At 50.6% G+C, this 21,763-nt stretch overlaps 1 protein-coding gene across 1 annotated transcript in view; it reads left to right on the forward strand.

The window, feature by feature from the left end:
* The first annotated feature begins 7,174 nt into the window (after positions 1 to 7,174).
* LOC127058449 (glucagon receptor-like) overlaps positions 7,175 to 21,763 on the forward strand; it is a 39,931-nt gene continuing 25,342 nt past the window's right edge. The window contains exon 1 of the mRNA XM_050968519.1: positions 7,175 to 7,515. The gene's annotated coding sequence lies outside the window, so the exon portion shown is untranslated. The remainder of the gene's footprint in view (positions 7,516 to 21,763) is intronic.

Raw genomic sequence — 21,763 nt, forward strand, 5'->3', positions numbered from 1 at the left:
GTCCCGTTGTCCCTTCCTGTGTGTGTTATGGAAGGGCAGACGGTGTGGGCTGCAAACACCGGGCTCTGCATCTCATCAGAGCCAGATGGGAGAGTCTCTCAGCTATCCCAGAGTCTAACCAGGAATGAGGCCGGTAGGAGGACAGGCTGACTGTCCATCAGTCCAGAGATGACACTGGCTGGCTGGCAACAAAGCCAGAAGGGATGGCAAGTGATAGCTTTTGCATACCGTCTGCCAGCAAGATGCACAGTTTGGAGGCCCTAGTGCAGTTGCAGTTGTTTCCGCAGGATGTAGTAGCAGCTATAGCTGTGAATGCATTTTGCACATGCAGCTGGCAAAGAGATTATGGATATGAGCCTCAATGGCCACACGAGCCACATCACCTCCAGGCCGGTTTACTGCCATATGCTCTACGTGGGACTGGGGCTGCTTGGTCACGCAGTGCAACACATGACCCCTGGGATCCCATAGTCAGTGCTGGCTTCGTGCTGGGCCCTGGCTGCCAGTCAAGCCCTGTGCGGTTTGGGACTCAGGATGTGTCTACCTTGCAGGCAGATGAGATTGCAGTTCCTGCAGCCAGGGCCGAGCTAGCTTTGATCTAGATCAAAGTTAGCTTGAGTAACAATTGCCGAGTAGCCATGGCAGCATGGGCGGTGCAAGGGCTGACCTCCTTAGTACAGCATCATCCAGGACCCATGAACTAGCTAGATCTAAACTAGCTCAGGTCTGCCTATCCCAGCTGCAGTCACACCTCCTGGCTGCAGTGTAGACATATCATTGGAGGCCTGCTTTACCCACTAAGGCTCAACTGAGGGTCCAGCACTGACATAGCCAGGTGGCTTTTAGCACAGTGCTCAGTTCCAGAATTCATTCCCTTTGCTGGGCTGAGAGCACGTGTGGCTGGTGAATTTCATTCATACTTCAGGAGTCATCTGCTTGCCTCCGCATTAGCCTCAAGGCCTGGTGTGAAGCGGCAGATTGTGCCCTTTAGGTGGGAGCATTTCGCTGAGCCCAAAGCCCCTGGTCTGACACTTTAGTGGGTTTAGAACAGCCCTTTTTATGCAGCACAATCAGCATTTGAACCCAGTATCAGAGGGGTAGCCGTGTTAGTCTGGATCTGTAAAAGCAGCAAAGAATCCTGTGGCACCTTATAGACTAACAGATGTTTTGGAGCATGAGCTTTCGTGGGTGAATACCGACTTCTTCAGATGCATGTGTCATGCATCTGAAGAAGTGGGTATTCACCCACGGAAGCTCATGCTCCAAAACGTCTGTTAGTCTATAAGGTGCCACAGGATTCTTTGCTGCTTTTATTTGAACCCAGGACCTTCAGCACTAAAAGCCTGAGTCTCCACCTCTTGATCGAAAGGAGCAGCTTCATTAGCTTGCAGCAGCAGGAGGGTCTTATCCTCTGATTAGACAAGCCACTAGAAGGGGACACAGCATGCTTAGCTAGTGTGCTACATGCTTGTGTAAAGTAATGACCATGTTTTATTTCTATCAGTGAGCTGAGAACTGTTTAATAAGCACATTTCATACAGTTTAACAAATAAGCAACATACATGCATACTTAATAGGCAGGTTCCCAATGTCAGAGTTTCTCAGCTAGCCACTATAATGCACTCAATAAACACCACTCACTAACCCCTTATCATGAAAGGGGCCCTGCTACTGGCTGGAGGAACTCCACCTCCACAGTACAAAGGGAAGGGTAATTTTATGGCTCTGCGGCTCTTAATAACATGGTATAGATAGGCCAAAAGAAGCAGGTGCAGGAGAGGAAAATAAGAGCAAGAACAATTAATATCAAATACCCAAAGCTATTTGATTTCCAGTTGCAGTGACACACATGGTCATGACATCCTTCACTGCACAGCATCTCACTGCCAGGTTCCATCAAAGAACAGGAGGCTGATGCTGCCAGTCCCTCAGACTCCAGCACTCGGATTGGGAAAGTAAAGAGTGACAGCCAAAGCAGTCACTGGGGAGGGAGGGAGGGGCAGCACCAGGAGGGGTCCTGTCCCCCAGGCCAGAACCACGCAGTGGAAAGGCCAAGCAATCCAGATTAGATAGGAGCAATGTGCGTGGAATCATTGCGCCCAGTTTGTCTGGCTTGGCAGGTGCACGGATGAGCTCTGCATTGCAACATGGAGATTATCATTCATAATTGTTACTGAGTGACCCAGCACATTTTGCAAATCTCAGAGTGCTTTTCAGAAGTACAAGCAGTGCCCTTCACCAAAATGCGGAAGTTTCTGGGGTGGAAGGCAGCTGCTATTTATTAAGTATCAGAGGGGCAGCCTTGTTAGTCTGGATCTGTAAAAGCAGCAAAGAGTCCTGTGGCACCTTATAGACTAACAGAAGTATTGGAGCATGAGCTTTCATGGGTGAATACCCACTTCGTCAGATGCATGTAGTGGAAATTTCCAGAGGCAGGTATATATATGCAAGCAAGAATCAGGCTGGAGATAACAAGGCTAGTTCAATCAGGGAGGATGAGGGCCTCTTCTAGCAGCTGAGGTGTGAACACCAAGGCAGAAGAAACTGCTTTTGTAGTTGGCTAGCCATTCACAGTCTTTGTTTAATCCTGAGTTGATGGTGTCAAATTTTGCAGATGAACTGAAGCTCAGCAGTTTCACTTTGAAGTCTAGTCCTGAAGTTTCTTTGCTGCAGGATGGCTACCTTTAAATCTGCTATTGTGTGTCCAGGGAGATTGAAGTGTTCTCCTACAGGATTTTGTATATTGCCATTCCTAATATCTGATTTGTGTCCATTTATCCTTTTACGTAGGGACATCTGCTCTTGGCAGTGGCTGGGCAGCGGGACAAATTTGGAGGCAGCTCTGGGCTCCTGGAAAGAAACACCCTGCAGGTGGTGGAGCAGAAACAAGGGATCCTGCCACTTGCTCAGCCCGAGAGAGACAAGGTTGCATTTAGTGCTGTAGAGCAACCCCTAGTGGGCAGTCTAGGAGCAGCAGCCATGGGCCAAGTGTTGAGGGAGTTGGGATGTCTCCCGACCAGAAGCAGCAATAAAATCAGGAGATGCTCAGTGCAAAAAAGCGAGAGACAAAACCCATCCAGAACAGGAAAATTGGCCTCCAAGCAGCATCTGGGATGAGCATCAGATCGGTGCTTTTGGAGCTGCCATGGCTTTTAAATAAAAGATGAGGCAGAGCAGACATGTGCCAGGGGGGTGGGCAGGGACATGTATAACAGTGCTGTTGGCACCGGGAGTCTGAGCTACATCAGTTATTTTCCTCCCACCTCCCACTTTGTGATACTAGATAAACAACCCCGGCTCACCCATGCAGGCATCTGGGGAAGAATGCCACCTAAGCCCACCACTCTCTTGCAAGTACATGACAGAGTGGGTGAGGCCATGTTTCCAGAGCAGTGCTGAGCATAGCTCTGCGTCCCTGGGATGACTGCAATTAATACCCATGCTAAGGAAGAATTGTATGTGCAAAGTGCCCCCTGTAAAGTGGGTGCCTGTACCAGGTGAAAAGAGGATCTGGATAGAAGATCACTAAAATGACAGCAAATATCTGCATCCTTATTGAGTCATTCTCTTGCCACTCACCCCTCAGTCACAGCTTAACCAAGCTATGCAGATTTCAGATCCCAAGCCTGCCCCTGGTAGCTGTGGAAAGTTGCATTTTTAGGCACCCCTGAAGGCAGGGAAGGGAGCACAGGGGAACCTGGCCTTGCATGGATGAGAGCATGGCTGTGATAGAGCTTGCAAGAGACTCCTGCCACTAGCAGGATGCAGCCCTCAGCCGCTCCTTGTTGGGATCACGTGGCTCACACATAGTGCCTGGTCCCTCAGAGGAGGACACAAAAATCCGCGAAGTGTTCTCACACCCCAGTTCTGTACCCACTTCCCAGCCCTCCTTGCCCCTATGGGTTTAAATGGGCACTCGGGGAGTGCAGGGTCTGGCCCATCTGTGTCACCACTGCCCTCTGCTGGAGGGAGTGCCCCATGTTTGTCTCTGGGACGGAGCTGCAGTGCCCTCTTAATGGCCACAGCCAGGGGTGCTGGAACAAGGTGTGTAGTGGGGTGCTGAGAGCCATGGAACCAAACTGTAAAGCCTGTGTGTGATGGAAACCACTTCAAACCCGGGGGTGTGACAGCCTCCAAGCACCCCTGGTTCCGGCATCCATGGCCGCAGCCTGCAGCTGAGCCCTGAGCCGGCTGCAGCTAAGCCAGCATTCAGCCACAGCTCCGTGTCCCACGGGTTCTGGGCTCCCTGGTGCAGTTTGGGTGTGAGTTAGTTGATGACCATGGTATATTTCTTGCAGATAAAGGTTCCCTTCCGCTCTCAGGGCATCGCATTGCCCTGATCAGATCAGATCAGCTGATTAGAAAGGAATCAGTCCCAGATCGTCTGTCGCATGGTCCCTACTTGATGGGCTTTTGTACTGTTAGAAATCCAGGTGGAGGGATTGTTTCAGTAGTTCTTTGGGCACAGGGCTGTTGGACTGGAAAACATTTGGAGTGATGGGAGGTTCTGATAGGCCAGTAGAACCAGGGCTGATATGGGAGCAGGTACCCTCTGAAATCTCTCAGGATACTGTTTGAAGCTCAGCTCTTTAAATCCTGCGTAAGCGCTTTATTTTTAGCATCCCTTCCGAATGCACCAAGCAAGCCCTGGGAAAGCTGTATAATCTGCTTGCATGCGAGGTACCAGCTAGGCTAGGGGGCAGATCCCAGGAACGATCCCAAGTCAGATGCAAGAGCACCATCCTTCATCCTGCGGAAAAGGGCAAGCCAGAGGGCAATGTTTTCCTAGACTGAAAACCAAGGCCCCCAAATGACGCACACCTGGAACATCCTGTGCTCCAGAGGAAAGACGAATCTACCTCTTAGCGCATTATTTTGGGCTGGGCTGGTCTGCTTAATTCTTTTTAAATCTCCACTGGGGGGCTTATTTGAGATAAACAGCCCAGCAGTATTCTGTTTACCAGACAGATGCATCTCTTAATTGATCTGAATTGCTTCACCTGTTTAAAGCCTGTGCAAATGTACGAGTTGCCATGTTTTATCTGTTGAGTGAAATAAATGGCTTCTTAAAAGTCTCTTGCAGACATCATAGTGTGTGCACAAGATAGATGCAGGGATCCCTTTACAGAAATGCATCTGCTTCTGAGGTGGGAGGCAGCAGCTACTTATTAGCTCACAGCAACACTATGCAATGGCTTAAGAAGCAGAGAAAAGTAGCATAGCTCTCAAGAGCAGCAGAGGAATTTAGGGAGACAAAATGTAGCTGGCTCACTGAAGCAAACACCCTGGCTTTGTTTGTAGGATAATTAATAACCACCATTTTAGCCACTCTGGGTACTGGAATCAGCAACTTCTCTCCGTCTGCAGGTGTTTTTTCTTTCCTGCAATTTTGATCATGCTGGTCTTTGGAGTTTCCTTGTAACCAGGCTAGGCACCTCCCAAGTGCTCCCTCATGGCCTGGGGTGACACTGCTGGACCTTGCCTCAGTTTCCCCTTCTGGTCACAGCCGCTTAAGAACTCTGCATCACAGTCCAATGATCATTAAAACACTCTCCCTTCTGGGGTCCAATTTATTTAGTTCTTCCATACATTGGCCCTCCAGGCCCCATCCCAGTAGAATGTCTTTCTTCCTATGAAACAGAAGGCCTCACGGCTCCTTCCCAGAGCTGGGTGCAATTCAGACCAGCCCTTTATTCCCTGCAGTATTCACCTGCTTCCTTCCATCAACTGCAGTTTCCCTTGGCATGCATCTAATCAATCTATCTATTTGCCTGCCTGGCAGTCCCACTCCTCCCAGCTAGAGCATTAGGCTCTCACTTGGGCTCCTTTTAAATCCCACACCTGATGCAGGTGTAACAGGGCAGGGCTGGCTGGACAGGGCTGGCTGACCTCAGGCTTCCTGACCCTTAAAGGGGCAGGCTGCCCTATTACATTCCTCTTGGGCTCCTTTGAAAGATCTCAGGCGTTGTCTACGTTTTCTCATTCTGCTCAACTAAACAGAGCAGAACCACTTCCCTACACTGCACAGTCAATCTCTCTCTGTTGCTCCAGAATGACTGACGAGCAGAGATCACCTCGTAGCACTAAGACCTGGCCGCTTTCACAGAACAGATCATGGCACATTGAGGAAGATGCTCTAATGCAGTGTGATAAACCAGGCCAGCTGAACGTAACAACAAACGGGCAAAGGACTTGTTGCACGTTACTCCTGCTTTTAAAACCTTTATTTTGGCCCTGCTTCTGCAAACATGCATTTGAGCCCGAGCAGGCATTGAGCTGACACTTCTGTATGTCAGTAATTTGTCATGGGTGAGGCCTCCCAGTTATTAGTGAAGCTCTGGTGTTGATGCCCTGCCAAGAGGAATTCTCCCTCCACCTCACACACACCTTTGCTTCCTGAAGATGCATGAAGGTCTGCAAAGTTTTCTGGGTTTGCTTATTGTTTTAAATCACAATTTCTTTTCTCATTGTCTTTTTAACCTTCAGGAATATCAGCCAGGTCTTGCCTTTCCTCTCCCGTTGCAAGACTCCTCGGAGGACCAGAGAACTGGAACGGGAGCCCTCAGTAGATTCGAAACATTCTCTCAGCCATCTGAGTTAAACAGAGGCTAACAAAAAGAACCAACTACCCCAGGGTTTTAAACAGCCTAGCAGCCCCTTTGCCGCTCCTTGGTAGTTCACATTTCACGCTCTGCTGTTTGTGACAGCAGCAGCCTAGAGACTTCCAGAGAAAACAGGACGGACAATATCATTCATAAGAAACACCTGTCTATCCGTCCCCCAACATTAAAAACCACACACTTCAGGAGGCAAAAATCCCCAACCCATTCCAGGCTCTCTTTACCCCACGGGAAGACTTATATGTGGGTGCAAACTGGTTTGTGTCTTTCCTTTGCAGGCGGCCTTTCGCTCAGGAGAGACCAAACTGCGAGGAAGTGCTGGAAAGAATGGGGAGGACGAGCACCCAAGCAAGAGGGCAGATCTCTGTGCCCCGCAGCACATCAGTTCAAGTTGGGAACAATTGCCATGGGACAGGATGGACTGGACGGGAATGAATGTACGTCTGAGCGGGAGCTCCCTGTGCAGCGAGAGGCTGGGAGGGGAGTGGGAGGCAGGCTTGTAAGAGTCTGTGGCGCTGTGACAGCTCTCAGACACACACACGTGCTCGCATACGCACAGATGCTCGCATAGCCCTAGCAATTAGAGGCATGGTTTGCCAAGGAGGCAGGTACACTTTAGACTCCGGCTACAACTAACTTGTCTTCACTCCCCTCCCAGCAATATCTCCATCCTGTGGTTCCTAGGTGCCAGGTTCCCGGGCTGGAAGCAGGAGTGGAGAAGTGGACTCTCCTACCCAGTTCTCGGGCAGGCTGCAGTTCTCTCCTTAGCTGTGGGGATTTATGTCCAAAGCAGAGTGCTCCTTGGGCAACCGGCCAAGTCATCTGTGGAGACACAGGGCTGCCTTCCACCACCAGCAGCCTGGGCTGAGACAGGAGAGTGCTGGGGTTTGGAAAGGTAAGTGAAATTCAAATCATTTCAGAAGAATGGATGGGGAAGGGAGCAGGGAATATCAGGGGAGGTGCACAGGTTATTCAGGGTTGAGAGAGTGACTGTGAGTTAAACTCTGTGGAAGGTCAGGAAACTGGGAAAGCCTGAGTTATTTTGCAGTGGGGCTAAGCATCACTGTGTAACCGGAGGTACATCAGGGAGATCCTTCTGCAATCTACTACATTTGGTGTGTAATGCATCTTTCATGCTCCAGCCACTAAGTACGGCACGTGTTTAAAGTCCATAGTTACAGTCAGCCCCGAAGCTGGTGTTAAGTATAATCTTGTTTCCCACAAAGCATTCTCTGCAATTGCATTCCAGCCTGATAGTCGGATTTGATTTACCGCGTGCAGATTCACTCTTCAATCAGTTTGACTGCTTGCTGAGAGGTTTATTTGAGGAGGGTTTAAAGGGACAGACACTATGACCAGAAAATGTATTCTAGCCTATTGGTATTTTCCTTAGACTGGGCTACTCTGTGTAACCCAGGGCAAAGGAGTCTGTACATTATATCCTCTAGTTTCTAAGTGCAGTGTGTGCAATCTATGGATACAGCCAAAGACTTATCTGAAGGGACAGCCCATTGACTAGACTGTCATATTTCATTGCAATGGAATGGGTGCCACCAGAGCCTTAAGAAGTAATTATTTAAAGGAATGAAATGAACAAGTATGTGACTGTTAAATCTCTTAATTTGCAAAATAAAACCTCTCCTCTCACTCTCTTCTGGACCCTTGGTGTGATTCTCTCTCCCTTCTGGGAAATCTTTGTGCGATATTATTGACACCCATAAATTGTTCTGGATTCCTTGTTCTCCACATGAGCTCAGACAGGATTTAACAGCTGCTCACCAAGATGCCATCAAATTTCCACCATCAAAGTGTTCAGTGTTTGAAAGGGAAAAGATGTTAAAGAAACCAGTGCCCTGGGAGAAAGCAGTGACATGCCAGTCTGTGTCGGTGCTGCTGGCTAGCAGGGTTGGAAATCAGCTGGAGGTGCAGGGGCCATGCTGAATGGGAGTGAGGGGAAAAGGCAAACAAAAAGACTTTGCACTGACTGGGTGGGCCACCTGGGAACGGGCTGAGAGCTAGTTCTGTGACTTCCAATCGAGCTCCAGGCATCTGCAGGGTGGTGGTTGTAATGGCATGCTAAACTGTATCATACTGTTCAGCCATGAGGTGCCGCTGGGTGTGACACTTTATTTAAGCTAACCCCAGCCAGACCTGGCAGAGCATTAAAGGATCTCAAAGTGAACACATCTGGAGCATATAGGCAGCTCTGTGGCCAGTCCATAGCTGGAACAGGAACATGACAGTGGTGAGGGACCCAGTCGTAGTGCCCTGGGGGGTGGTTCTAGCCCAGGGAAGGCTTGGCACAGGACAAGTGAAGGGATGGTATTGCCGGTTTGAATATCTAGCCTCACTGGAAAGCCCTGTTGCTATTCTAGCACTGTCAGCTGATCCCCTCCACCAGTGCAGCGCAGGGGATCAGTTCAGGGCTGGTGTCCTGTTGGTTCTGTGTAGACACCAAAGATCCACTTGCTGCGAGGCTAGCGGCTTGCCCCAGTGTCCTTGGCCTAAATTTCCCCTCCCCCACACTGCTGGGCAGAGTGATTTATAGATTTTTAAGGATCACTGTGATCATCTAGTTTGAAATCCTTCACAATACAGGCCATAGGAGGGCCCTGAATGCATTCCTGTAGTTGAACTAGAGCATATATCTGTGCAGGGTACCCGTTGGCTTCTGCCCAGAGGTGGCTGCATTTCAGTGCAGCAGAGTTTGCAATGTGCTTCGGGATCCTTTGGGTTGGGAAGTAGTATAGGCATTATAAGAAAGAAATGACCTCAGGAGCCAGGAGATGAATCTCCTACACCTGGAATGGAGGCTTTAAATAAAAAGAAAGAAAAATAAGTACAAATGTTCTCTCTGTATTAGATGATACAACACAGGGTCAATTGCTTAAAAGAATATTGAATAAACAGCCTTATTCAAAAAGAATACAAATCAAAGCACTCCAGCACTTATATTCATGCAAATACCAAAGAAAAGAAACCATAGAACTTACTATCTGATCTCTTTGTCCTTACACTTAGAAACAGAAAATAAGAAAGTAGAACTACTTCTCCAAAGCTCAGAGCAAGCAGGCAGCCAGAAAACAAAGACAAAGACACTTAATTCCCTCCACCCAAAGTTGAAAAAATCCGGTTTCCTGATTGGTCCTCTGGTCAGGTGCTTCAGGTGAAAGAGACATTAACCCTTAGCTATCTGTTTATGACACGCCCCCCAAATTGCAGACAGTGGGGAAGCTCACTGGCGGCGATTTCCTTCTAGAACTTGAAAATAAACAGATTAATACAACACATACACCTTTACATATACTCCTAAGTATATAACTAACAGACTTCTACATTTTAAGAACACTTTTTAACTACTGAATTATGGGAAACTCTCACGGGAGAGTGCATCAGCAACTTTATTAGAAGCTCCTGTGATGTGTTGAATTTCAAAATCAAAATCTTGGAGAGCTAAACTCCAACGAAGAAGTTTCTTGTTGTTCCCCTTGGCAGTATGAAGCCATTTTAGTGCAGCATGGTCAGTTTGTAGTTGGAACCGCCGTCCCCAAACATATGGGCGTAGCTTTTCCAGGGCGTACACAATGGCATAGCATTCCTTTTCACTGACTGACCAGTGACTTTCCCTCTCAGACAGTTTCTTACTGAGAAACACGACAGGATGGAAGTTGTGATCTGTTGCTTCCTGCATGAGCACTGCTCCTATACCACGCTCAGATGTATCTGTGGTTACTAGGAATGGCTTGTCAAAGTCCGGGGCCCTGAGCACAGGGTCAGACATGAGCGTTGCCTTAAGTTGGGTAAAGGCCTTTTGACACTCATCAGTCCACTTAACTGCATTTGGCTGGGTCTTTTTGGTCAGGTCGGTCAGTGGGGCAGCGATTTGGCTGTAGTGGGGTACAAATCGCCTGTAGTATCCGGCCAAGCCTAAGAAGGATTGGACCTGCTTCTTGGACCGTGGGACAGGCCACTTTTGGATAGCATCCACCTTGGCCTGTAGGGGGTTTATGGTTCCTCGACCCACCTGGTGCCCCAGGTAAGTCACTCTGTTTTGGCCTATTTGACACTTTTTGGCCTTAACAGTTAGTCCTGCCTGCCTGATGCGCTCAAAGACCTTTTCCAGGTGTAGTAGGTGTTCGGGCCAGGAGTCTGAAAAAATGGCCACATCATCGAGGTAGGCAACTGCAAATTCTCCCAGTCCAGCTAGTAGACCATCTACCAGCCTTTGGAAGGTGGCGGGTGCATTACGAAGGCCGAAAGGAAGGACATTGAATTCATACACCCCCGCATGGGTGACGAATGCTGACCTCTCCTTGGCAGGTTCATCTAGCGGTACTTGCCAGTACCCCTTGGTTAAGTCTATTGTAGAGATGAACTGGGCACGTCCCAACTTTTCCAATAGCTCATCGGTACGTGGCATTGGATAGTTGTCCGGACGAGTTACAGCATTTAGCTTACGGTAGTCCACGCAAAAGCGTATTTCCCCATCTGGTTTGGGTACCAGAACCACTGGAGATGCCCATGCACTGGTAGATGGGCGGATTATACCCATCTGTAGCATGTTCTGGATCTCCCGTTCTATAGCAGCTTGGGCATGAGGAGACACTCGGTAGGGTGGGGTTCTGATTGGGTGAGCATTACCTGTATCAATGGAGTGGTATGCCCGTTCAGTCCATCCTGGGGTGGCTGAGAACAATGGGGCGAAGCTAGTGCACAGCTCCTTGATTTGTTGCCGCTGCAGACGTTCCAGGGTGGTTGAGAGGTTGACCTCTTCCACGCCACCGTCTTTTTTCCCGTCGTAGTAGACACCGTCAGGCCACTCAGCATCCTCTCCCTGGACTGTAAACTGACAAACCTGTAAGTCTCTGGAATAGAAAGGCTTGAGAGAATTAACATGGTACACTTTAGGCTTTAGTGAGGAATTGGGAAATGCTATGAGGTAGTTTACAGCTCCCAGGCGCTCTTGGACCGTGAATGGCCCTTCCCATGATGCTTCCATCTTATGGGCCTGTTGCGCCTTCAAGACCATAACCTGGTCTCCTACCTTGAAGGACCGATCTCTGGCATGTCTGTTATACCAGGCCTTTTGCTCTTCTTGAGCATCCTTTAGGTTCTCTCTAGCAAGGGCTAAAGAGTGTCGGAGGGTGCTTTGTAGGTTGCTTACAAAGTCCAGAATGTTAGTTCCTGGAGAAGGCGTAAACCCCTCCCATTGCTGCTTCACCAACTGTAATGGCCCCTTAACCTCGTGACCATACACAAGTTCAAAGGGTGAAAACCCTAAACTGGGATGTGGTACAGCCCTGTAGGCAAACAGCAACTGCTGCAACACTAGGTCCCAATTATTGGAGAATTCGTTGATGAATTTTCGTATCATGGCCCCCAAAGTTCCATTGAACCTTTCCACCAGGCCATTGGTTTGATGGTGGTACGGGGTGGCAACCAAGTGATTCACCCCATGAGTTTCCCACAGTTTTTCCATGGTCCCTGCCAGGAAATTAGACCCTGAATCTGTAAGGATGTCAGAGGGCCAACCTACCCTGGCAAAGATGTCTGTTAGGGCCAGGCACACAGTGTTAGCCCTGGTGTTGCCTAGAGCGACTGCTTCTGGCCATCGGGTAGCAAAGTCCACTAAAGTCAGTACGTACTGCTTTCCTCTGGGCGTCTTTTTTGGGAAAGGGCCCAGAATATCCACAGCTACTCGCTGAAATGGGACCTCAATTATGGGGAGTGGCTGGAGAGGGGCCTTGACCTGGTCTTGAGGCTTTCCCACCCTTTGGCATACCTCACAAGACCGGACATACTTGGCAACATCCTTGCCCATCCCCTCCCAGTGGAAGGACTTCCCCAACCGGTCCTTGGTTCTGTTCACCCCAGCATGGCCACTGGGATGATCATGGGCTAAGCTTAAGAGCTTCCCCCGGTACTTAGTTGGAACCACCAACTGTTTTTGCGGCTGCCATTCTTCCCGGTGTCCACCAGAAAGAATTTCCTTGTATAAAAGTCCTTGGTCTATAACAAACCGGGATCGATTAGAAGAGCTGAGAGGCGGTGGGGTGCTCCGTGCCGCCGCCCAAGCTTTCTGAAGGCTGTCATCTGCTTCCTGCTCAGCCTGGAACTGTTCCCTTGAGGCTGGGGTCACCAGTTCTTCCTCAGACTGTGGACTTGGGTTTGGTCCCTCTGGAAGCGATGTAGGTGATGGGGTTGTTTCCGTTGCTGGTGAACCGCTCTCCGCTGGTGCACCTGAGGGTATTTCAGGCTCTGGCTGAGCCTTTTGGGTATGGCTGTCTGTTGCTTCTGCCAGTTTTGGCTCACTGGCGCCCTCGGGCGTTGAGTTTGAAGATGTAGTTGCACTTGCTGGTGCTGATTGTTGTTCCAGTTCTGGGCCTGGGACTGGAGATGCTGTGGCTGTTTCAGTGGTAGGCATGGAATCCGGGTCCACTACCTCTGTCTGGGTCTCTGGTAACACAGACGGGGCCTCTGTGGACGGCTCAGGAACAGGAATGGGTCTGGAAGCTTGCCTGGTTTGGCTACGTGTAACCATTCCCACTCTCTTGGCCCGCCTCACCTGGTTGGCCAAGTCTTCCCCCAGTAGCATGGGGATAGGATAATTGTCATAGACTGCAAAAGTCCACATTCCTGACCAGCCTTTGTACTGGACTGGCAGTTGAGCTGTAGGCAAGTCTACAGCTTGTGACATGAAGGGGTAAATTGTAACTTTGGCCTTTGGGTTGATGAATTTGGGGTCAACGAAGGATTGGTGGATAGCTGACACTTGTGCCCCCGTGTCTCTCCACGCAGTAACCTTCTTTCCGCCCACTCTCAAATTTTCCCTTCGCTCCAAGGGTATTTGAGAGGCATCCGGGCCTGGGGATCTTTGGTGTGATGGTGGTGTAATGAATTGCACTCGCATGGTGTTCTTGGGACACTTGGCCTTGATATGTCCCAGTTCATTACACTTAAAGCATCTTCCATCTGATGGGTCACTGGGCCGAGGTGAGTTACTGGAGACTGGTGAGGTTGAAGGGTAGGGTATCTGTGGCTTTACTTGGGTTGTATGTGGGGTCTTTGGCTGTCCTCGGTGGTAGGGTTTATGGTCTGTGTGCCCCCTGGGGTAATCGTTCCCCTTGACAGTAGCTTTTTTGCTTTCTGCCAGTTCCATCCATTTGGCTCCAATCTCCCCCGCCTCAGCGATATTCTTGGGGTTTCCATCTTGTATGTACCGCGTGATGTCTTCAGGAACACCATCCAAGAACTGCTCCATTTGTATGAGGAGGTTCAGTTCTTCCAAGGTTTGAATGTTGTTTCCTGTTAGCCAGGCCTCATAGTTTTTTGCAATGTAGTAGGCGTGTTTGGGAAATGACTCCTCTGGTTTCCACTTTTGGTTTCTGAAACGCCGACGGGCATGATCTGGGGTTGTCCCCATCCTGTATCTGGCCTTGGTTAGAAAAAGTTTATAGTCATTCATTTGGTGCTTAGGCATTTCAGCTGCCACCTCTGCTAAAGGTCCACTGAGCTGTGACCTCAATTCTACCATGTACTGGTCTTCGGGAATGCTGTACCCAAGACAGGCTCTTTCAAAATTTTCCAAGAAGGCCTCGGTGTCATCACCTGCCTTGTAGGTGGGAAATTTCCTGTGCTGTGGAGCAATAATTGGCGCCGGGTTGTTAGGGTTGGCTGGCACATGCAGCCCAGCTTTTGCCAACTCCAGTTCATGTTTTCTCTGTTTTTCCTTCTCTTCATTCTCTTTTTGTTGTTTTTCCATTTCTTTTTGGTGCTTTTCCATTTCTCGGCGGTGGGCCGCCTCTCTTTCTCTTTCTCTTATTTCCATCTCTGTTTGTTTTATTTCCAGTTGTCGCCTGTGTTCAGCTTCTCTGACTTGCTCTTGGGCCTCAATTTTTGCCTTAGAAGTCATGATTCCTGTTTTCTTGTGTTGGGGTGCCCTCCGGTGTTTATCTTCTGAACTGCAGGTTCTCTGTTGCCTCCTGAAGTCTGCCTAGCAACAGTGTTTTTTGTCCTTTTCTCTCTCTAGCTAATGTTCAATGAAGGGAAACCAGAAAAACCACTTTATTTGCATGCATATAAGTGCCGGTACTTGCCTGCTAATGGGAGGGCTATTGCATGACAAAAGACCCTTAACATGCAAGCCACAAACTGCGAGAGAGAGCAGAAAAAAAATTCTCTCTGGTTCCCTTTTAAAACCAACTGTTTCTCTCTGCTAAAAAGCCCTTAGCAGAGAAAAGAAAAATATAATATTCCTACTGGCTTCTGGATTCTAGTCCCACCAGCTGCACACCATGTAATAACCTTAGTCCCAGATTTGGACCTTAGCGTCCAAAATATGGGGGTTAGCATGAAAACCTCCAAGCTTAGTTACCAGCTTGGACCTGGTACCTGCTGCCACCACCCAAAAAATTAGAGTGTTTTGGGGCACTCTGGTCCCTCTGAAAAACCTTCCCTGGGGACCCCAAGACCCAAATCCCTTGAGTCTCACAACAAAGGGAAATAATCCTTTTTCCCTTCCCCCCTCCAGGTGCTCCTGGAGAGATACACAGACACAAGCTCTGTGAATCCAAACAGAGTGAATCTCCCTCTCTGTTCCCAATCCTGGAAACAAAAAGTACTTTCCTATTCCCCCAGAGGGAATGCAAAGTCAGGCTAGCAATCCAACACACAAATCTCCCCTTGATTTCTTCCTCCCACCAATTCCCTGGTGAGTACAGACTCAATTTCCCTGAAGTAAAGAAAAACTCCAACAGGTCTTAAAAGAAAGGTTTATATAAAAAGAAAGAAAAATAAGTACAAATGTTCTCTCTGTATTAGATGATACAACACAGGGTCAATTGCTTAAAAGAATATTGAATAAACAGCCTTATTCAAAAAGAATACAAATCAAAGCACTCCAGCACTTATATTCATGCAAATACCAAAGAAAAGAAACCATAGAACTTACTATCTGATCTCTTTGTCCTTACACTTAGAAACAGAAAATAAGAAAGTAGAACTACTTCTCCAAAGCTCAGAGCAAGCAGGCAGCCAGAAAACAAAGACAAAGACACTTAATTCCCTCCACCCAAAGTTGAAAAAATCCGGTTTCCTGATTGGTCCTCTGGTCAGGTGCTTCAGGTGAAAGAGACATTAACCCTTAGCTATCTGTTTATGACATACACCTGGAATGGAGGCTTTAAATAAGGAGATGCTGATTAATCATCATCCATCTGTTAAGGGCAGAAAAGGTGTTTGGGGCTGTTGGAAACAAAGACCAGCCATAAGAGTCAGTCCTTGTCTGCAGGAGGCTGCAGTGTGAACACCAAACCAGAGCTGCCCAAGTTGGGAACACAGCAGTAGCCTGGCCACACCCCCTTTGGAAGGACACGTAGGAAGGACACACCCCCATGGGGCATTGCTGCTAGATTTAAGGCTGCTCTGAAGACTGGAGCACAATAAAGCAGCCTTAATGGGGCTGAGGATCTGGCCCTGGGATACCAGGCACCTGGGCTGAGAGAAGGATAGGTGGGGACTGAGTCAGAGGGAACATCTTCTGCTCTGCTGAGCCCGTCCCTTACGTGCCTCACAGGTAGATGTAAGTGTGTCCGATTACACAGTCATGTGCAATGGGGGACAGGTCTCCCTACCCCCACCTGGGGAGCAGCGCATCCCATACACAGGGGCGGGGAGCCCTGTGGATATGTGTGGTGGGCTCACTACAGCAGTCACACATCTGCAGCCTGCATTCCCCGCCACAGGGAGGCAGAGCCGACAGACCTACCATTTTTAAGGGGCCATCACTTAACTCCCATCATTGTCACATGTTGCTTTGGCCACCACAAGCATGGGGCTTGATGGGTGCAGGAGAGAGGAGGCTATCTAATACAGAGAGAGAACCTGCCTGTTCCTCCCCCACCCCACATTTCCTGCTCAGCAGGTTCAGTGGTCAGCCTGGTTAGAAACATCCAGGTCAGCTCATCAGCACAGAGACAGGTTGTCCACCTAATGCCTGAGACCTTGCTCTTGTCCTTCACTTGATTGATCTATTCCCTGCACTGTGCAGCCATCTGCCGACTTTCTGAGATACGCCCCAGCCACCTTCTGACTGCATTTGCCAAATTCAGATCGGCTGGGACAAGCTCTTCTCTATGCCTTGGACAAGGACTATTGGCTCCTGTTTTCCATAGCTGAGAGGTGGCTAATGCTGTTATTGTGGTGCTCCCAATGTTCAGCTCTCTGGATGATGACGTGACAATGCTGGGAATGTCCAAGTGACTGCAGAGTCCAGGCGACATAGGTCTGGAAGCAGAGTGGCCTACTGGACAGAGACGTAGGAGATCTGGGGGCTAACATCAGCCCTGTCATGTCCACTTGCTGTGCTCAGTTTCCCCATCTGTGAAACAGGCACAGTAACACTGATCCTGCTTTGTACAGTGCTTTGAGATAGACAGCTGGTAAGAGCTGGGTGTTACGATACATGGGGTATAGAGTCCCCAGGGAGAGCCATACAGTGGCAGCTGCATCGTGGCGATAAGTGAATGATGGGTGTCTAACCACAAAGAGTTAGGGATGGGCGGAGCTTTGGCAGTTATCCACATCCCAAACATGCGTGTGCCTGCCCAGGTACAGGAACTGGCAGGACATCTCGGTCATTTATGGGGCACTCATTGAGTCCGTGGACACAAGCTGTGTTTAGCTAGCTATCTCCCTAACCCAGTTGGATGCCTGGTAAAAAGTTGCCAGATGGCTGGGGCTTTACATATCGCCTGAGTCTTGCTCCAGGTCCCAGAGCAAGTGAGCTGATGTAACTCACATCGTGGAGCACAACAGGAAGAAGTGACTAGCCGCAGGGCATGAGCGTGTGTATGGTAAAGTAGCCCTTACCAGACTGGAGCCCGGTCTTCTTCCAGCCCAGTGGTGTGTCAGTCCTGCCAGCGGCAACTCCCGGAGCAGACTAGCTGGATGGAACCTGGGAGAAAAGCAAAGACACCTGGCAGCAAAGACCTCCTGGTTAATTCCTCTATTTCCTTTCTACCCCCAGCTAGTCTGCTGGGCAGCAGGACATATGATGCCTATGGCCAGATCTGGGCCCCTTCACAGGGAGTAGCTGCATGGTGCCTGTTCTGGGTCCTCCCCATGTGCCCCAGTGCCTTGCATCTGGTTGCTGCTGCAGAGCTGATTGCTGAACCCCTGGGCAGCAGCGCTCAGGCCTTGCAGGCAGCTATCCATCCTGTTCCATGAATCTTTGCCCTTTAAACAGCAGCCCTTGGAGCAGTGACTGCAGGAGCTGGACGGGCAGTGGGGCTTGGTGGAGAATGTGGGCCCTGGATTACTGACTGGTTGCACTCAGCAGCAGCCCACGCCTCTCCTGGTAAGAGAGCTGCCTTTGATTTCTTCTGACCCCATCAATGATGGACGACAAGGCCCGGGCTTGTCCCGCCTGTGCAGTCCAGTGCTGCTCAGTTCTGACAGCCCACTGTCACCCAGCACCAGGCCCACTGCCGAGGCTGGGCTGAGCACAAGTGCCCAGTTACCCATGAAATAGTGCAAAACGAATGACAGCGTTCTGCAGAATATGAATCCGTGCAGCGTGGCTGAGTGATGACTGTGGGGGCAGGGGAACAGGATCACAGGCTGCCGATATCTGGAGGAGATGCAGGAATTACAAATGCAACAATGAATACAGGCTGGGTAGCAGAGAAAGTCTCTGGGCGTGAAATCGACTGGGCCCTGGAAGGCTGGCAGCACTCACTGTGCTAGCCTTGCCATAGCCAGGTATAGCCAGAGAAAGCCTTCAGCAAGCAGGCAATGGAGTGGCTGGGACCTACCAGGCCTCACTGCTGTGATCCTAGTCCCTGATCCTGTTTTCCACCCATCCTGGCTTCTACAGGTGGGCATGCAAGATTTGTTCAGATCTAAGCCTGGTGTGGAGCATGAGGGAAGAGAATCTATAGGCATCCCCCTCTTCCAGCCCTCAGGGCAAGGTGACTCTCTCACAAGTGCCCCACATGGGCAGTACTCTGCCTGACCCTTACCTGGGGCAGGGCACAGAGAGCAGGGAGGGCACAGGGAGCTCATGCACCAGGCCAGGAAGAATTCCAGTGCCTACCTGTGTTCAGGGGAGCCCAGTGGTGGCTCTTGCCCTGCTCCCCTGGATACGTGCCTCTGCCCCTCTACACACTGGCTGGCACAGCTGGTGGACCACATGGCGGGGGAGTGAGCTGCATCCCTTCAAGGGGGTAGGAGCAGGCAGGAGGCCTCAGTTTGCCCCACAGCTTGGGGAGGCCCCCAGCATGGCTGTTAGGGTTGCCAAGTTTCTACTTGCACAAAACCAAACACCCTTGCCCTGCCCCTTCTCTGAGGTCCCGCCCCCGGCTCACTCCATCCCACCCCCCTGTTGCTGGCTCTTCCCACCCTCACTCACTCACTCATTTTCACCAGGCTGGCTCAGAGGGTTGGGGTGCGGGAGGGGTTGACGGCTCCAGCTGGGGGTGCGGGCTCTGGGGTGGGGCAATGGATAAGGGGTTTGAGGTACAGGAGGGGGCTCCAGGTTCAGGGACAGGGCCAAGAGGTTCGGAGTGTAGGGCTGAGGTGTGTAGGCAGAGGCCTGGGGCTAGAGCAGCTGTTCCCCAGCCAGTAACCCAGTGACCTGGGGGGAGTCCAGCTCTACTCGAGTTCCAGCCCAACAGGGCTGGGTGCCTCCCTTTTCAGGGCCCACAGCTGGCCTGATGAGCCCCCCAGGTGCTACAGGTTGGGGTTGATGCCGACCATAGTTCTTTAACCGCACCGTGGCTGGTGGGGAAGGGCTTTCTGCCCACAAAAGCCTTCAGCAGCCAATCAGATTTCCAGTGTGCTGGCATTGCCCAGTTTCTCTGTGGTGTATAGACAGCTCCACGTGCATGGGAAAGATGGGCTTCCACAGTGGGACTGCAATGGCCAACCTGCTGCTAGACAGAGCATGTCCCCAAGCGCTCGGTGACGCGGCTCCAGCACTTGTGTTGCTTCCTCAGTACACTTGTGGCTGGAGAGCAGCACCCCCTATGCTAGGATTATCCCTCGATGTTATGGAAACACCGTTTGCATCCCTCTTCTTCTCCGGCTGCAATCTCATCCACCCTCGCTCCCGACGGCTGCCTACTGGGCAGTGCAACAACAGCTGGGACTCAGCCAATGCTCAGGGTGCGAGTATGCGGCTGTTCTTGGCTAATGATTTGTGAGATCTTAGTAGCCCACAGAGAAATGGTGCCAGGCCCACATCCAACCCTCCCAATGCAGGGGACAGCGCCCACCATTGACTGCACTGAATACACACCGGGGCAATTTTTGTGTTGGAAAGGGACATGTTGACATATTGAGAAGATTTCAGGATGTCCATTACAAATACATACACATCCTGCCATGGCTAGTGCTTTTATGGGAGCAGGGACAGTGGAAGGAGTATCCACTGCCCCTCAAATCCTGACAGCTAGGCAGTACCGGGACAGTGGAGAGCACACCTTATTACTCCTCTCAGGAGTCACACGCTCACCCAGCTGTGCATATCACAGCCAACATATGTACTAGCTGTCTGGGACATGGGACATCTAGGGGATGTGCAGAAAGCACAGGACAGTGTGGGAGGTGGGCACAGCTCCTCACCTGCTCTCGAGTGCTTCTGATGAAGGTGCAACCCTCCACCTCCTAACAGTTGCGGATGTGGGATAATCTGCTCTGAATGTCACAGTTGTATTGGAGGGATAAAATGTTTACAACTGATATAAATCCTCATGCTTCAGGGCATAACCCAATCACTAATGGGTGGGGGCAGGAATAAACTTCTTACACTGGCAGGGATATGTGCAGCTTCCTCTGCAGTAGCTGGTGCTGGCAGCTGTCAGAGAGAGGGTATTGGATTGGCAGAGCACTGGTCTGCTGCTCTTGGTCAGCAATCCCCATCACAGCCTATCAGACATAAGGAGGTATATAAACCACGGCCAATAACCCTAGCAGCTATAGCCCACCTACTCCTCTAGCAGTAACATGGTGCCCTCCTGTGCAAGGGGACAAGGCTTGAGTGTTGGGCTCTAGAATACACCAGGGGTGGGAAGATGCTAGAGACTGGGCTTCCTGGTCTGTCCCAGGAATCAGAAGCTGGGGAGCAAGAACCACAATTCAGGGCACACCTCAGCCTGTGAGACTGTGGCCCAGTTGTCTGGCTGAAGGGCACTCACATACCAGTCCCTGTCAGACCACCTGGTGGTATTGCACAGGCCCAGGGTATTTCAAGGTGCTCTCAAAGTCCTGTGAGCCTGGCTTGCAGGATGTGAGGTGGTGCTGCTGGAACTGGGAGCAGGATGCTTAGCGTGGGCAGCGACCTTGGCACCAGTGGCATCTGTAGGAGCTGCCCTTCACATTGCCCCAAGCGCTCACCATTGCTCCAACTCTGCCCCTATTGGCTTCAGGGAGAGCCAAATTAGGCCATCATGGCACAGAGGAAACTCCCGCCTCTAAGTTTTACCTTCCTCCCTCAGCCAGCACAGAGCCGGAGCTGACAGCACAGCTCCCATGGCCTGCAGTGGCAGCAGGAGCAGGCCCAGAGATCACATTAAGACCAGCCACTTCCTTCTTTCTGGTTGCTTCCTGGGTGGGTTAGACCATGAGTTGCCCCAGCTCTGCTGGCTGGCCAAGCCCTGAACCAGTGGTGCCTCCTGCTCTGAGGTCGCGGGGTCACCGTCGCTCACTGTGTTAGCACACCCAGGTCCCTGCTCCCTGATGTCCTGAGACCATCCTACTTCACCTTTCTCCCACTGGCTCCTTCTTTGGCCCCTGCAGGCTCCTGGATGTCAGGGGGCCCTTCATTTCTCTGCCCTCTGTCCCTTTGCTCCTCAGTTCCCCCTCTGCGCCTGAGGGCCCCATACAGCACCAATAGCAACTGGCAGCCTGTGTGAATCCCAGGACAGCTGATACAAGCCCCCATACAGGCTTAGCCTGCTGACTATGGAGCTCCACACATGCTGGGCTCCAGTCAGCATCCGCTCCTGTCCAGCTAAGGAAGAATAGAGGGAGAAGCCCTTCCTGGAGTGAGCTGATGAGTCTTCCTTCCTTAGCTCTGGAGAGGCTGCTAATCACAGCTAGTCCTCAGTGAAACGCACTAGCAGAGAGGGCCCTGCATGCTGAGT

This window comes from Gopherus flavomarginatus, chromosome 9, assembly GCF_025201925.1.
Source record: "Gopherus flavomarginatus isolate rGopFla2 chromosome 9, rGopFla2.mat.asm, whole genome shotgun sequence".
NCBI lineage: Eukaryota > Metazoa > Chordata > Testudines > Testudinidae > Gopherus > Gopherus flavomarginatus.